At 26.9% G+C, this 2,253-nt stretch overlaps 1 long non-coding RNA gene across 1 annotated transcript; it reads right to left on the bottom strand.

Moving 5' to 3' along the window:
* Positions 1 to 263: 263 nt before the first annotated feature.
* On the bottom strand, positions 264 to 1,169 carry LOC110228612. The gene is made up of 2 exons (XR_002332080.1): positions 926 to 1,169; positions 264 to 773 (listed from the first exon to the last, which is right to left on the bottom strand). It is a non-coding gene; the product is annotated as an uncharacterized LOC110228612 (long non-coding RNA).
* Between the last annotated feature and the right edge of the window lie 1,084 nt (positions 1,170 to 2,253).

The following is a 2,253-nucleotide window of genomic DNA, read 5'->3' as shown; positions in this document are numbered from 1 at the left end:
AAAATAGGGTCTGCAAATCTATCTATTTACGGAAAAACCATGAGGCGCGCATATGCAAAAATGTTGATTGTAATAATTGACTTTTTGGGCAAAGCATTTAATGCTTGTCAGGTGAAATGATGCTTGTGCAGCGATAGAACTAACTGGTTGACGTAACATTTTTACAATATATCTCAATTTTGAACTAATATCCAAAATGTCTCTCTAATTTAGCATATGTATAGATGTAAACACATATATAGAACGATATTAACAGTTGTACATAGGTACACATATATATAAAGTGTTATTAACTTTTGTAGATTTGTATGTTACAAACATATACTGCAACCAGATTGTCGAACAGAGCATATAAATACATATATAAAGAGCATTATTAATATTTATATACATATAAATACGTATATAGAGCATTATTAACATTTGTGAAGTAATACATTTATATACAAAATAGATATGTATATTACATGATACATAAGGTGTTATTAACATTTTGTATACATGTAAATACATATATAGAGCATTATTAATATTTGTATAAATGTAAACACATATATAGAACGTTAATAATATATGTACACATGTACCAAGTAAACTGCACATCTTTCATCAATGGCTTCCACTGCTCTCTCTCTCCAGCGCTATCGTAAGAACCTCTTTTCTTCACCGTCAACAAACACCAAGTAACCCAAGATCCCTCCCGTTGGCCAACACACAATCTCTCTTCGGCCTCAAATCTTCTACCGCACACGGCGGCCGCGTCACCGTCATGGCTACCAACAAAATCAAGTTAGATACCATCACCGAAAATGGATTTTCGCCTTTGAATTAACGGCCTTGAATCATCGAATAAACCAAGAATGAAACAAAAATTTTAAAACTATAACAATAATCAAAATGTAAAAGTTAAGATAGATTCACCAACTTCTCGATATTTGATTTGCTATAGAAATCACCGGTGAAAGAATAATGGCAAGAGATGAAATGGGGAACAAATGACCTGCAAAGGTTTTGATGATGAGAGATAATGAAAAGTGTAAAAAAAAATTGGAGCGTGGGGCTAATTTAGTCTGTTTACGGGGCGGAATATTTATATTGTTTGCTCAACTAAATGGATAGTGACAAAACTAATTTAGACTTAAAGTTGTACTTTACACCCAATTATCTCTTTTTTAAATCGGTTTTATATGAAGAAAGTTTTTTTCAGAAATATTTTCAAAGTTTTATACAAATTATATATTAATTTAATATTTATAATTATTTTTATTATATTATAAAATATTTTTCATAATTAGTTAAACTTTTTAAAAGTGGATATTTTTTAATTCCGTGTTTTTAACTAAAACATCTTATATTTTAATACGAAAGGAATAACATTTAGTAAAATCAGTCACACCTTAAAACAAATAATTTAAAGAATACAATATATCAACTCAGGAACTACAATGTAAAAATCTCGTTTTCTTGTTGGAAAAACAAAAACAAAAAAAATTCATTCCTTTTGTTCCTAATAGATTAATATTTTAACATTTTTGATCTAATATAAAAAATTGATATTTTATTAATTTTATTTTCGTTAATTAATATCAAAAATCATTAAAATTCAAGATACAATTAGTAGATTTACTAGATTATTAGTTAATAGTTATTGAAAATATTTAATATAAATATAAAACATTAATCATAAACAATAATTTTTATAATATATATAAAAAGGAAAACTCAAAACATCAATATATTATGAAGAGAGGGAATATTTTGTTAGCATTTTTTATGCCAAGTTGGTTAATGAACCACAATGTAAACACTTAGGCTTTGAATGGGAGACGGAGAAAAAGCAGTTCTTCTGCATATGTGGGTGAAACGTTTTTAATTTGCCATTCAAGTAATTTGAATAAACTATACATTTGGTTCAATTATAATAATAAAATAATAGCAATCAAGTTGCAGACCAAAATTTATGAAGTTTTTTCTTGATCCGCTTACTACAGTAGAACTACCACAATTATGATGGATTTGTGGTGCATCCTCTTTTGTTATTAATTATTTATTATTATTATTTTTGAAAGAAATCCAAAAATATGAAAATATTGAGTTACATAATTTTTAATAACAACACAATGAATAATAAAGGAAAAAAGGATAGTGATTAGAAGATTTTGTCTTACAATAATTAATGAGACATAAGATAGTGATTTTACTTTATAAAGTTATACAAACTAAAAATGTTATATGGGCAAATAAACCTGGAAC

The sequence above is a fragment of the Arabidopsis lyrata genome, assembly GCF_000004255.2.
Source record: "Arabidopsis lyrata subsp. lyrata unplaced genomic scaffold ARALYscaffold_5, whole genome shotgun sequence".
Lineage (NCBI taxonomy): Eukaryota > Viridiplantae > Streptophyta > Magnoliopsida > Brassicales > Brassicaceae > Arabidopsis > Arabidopsis lyrata.
Note: the sequence above shows the minus strand (reverse complement) of the source record. Positions and strands in the feature narration are given on the sequence as shown.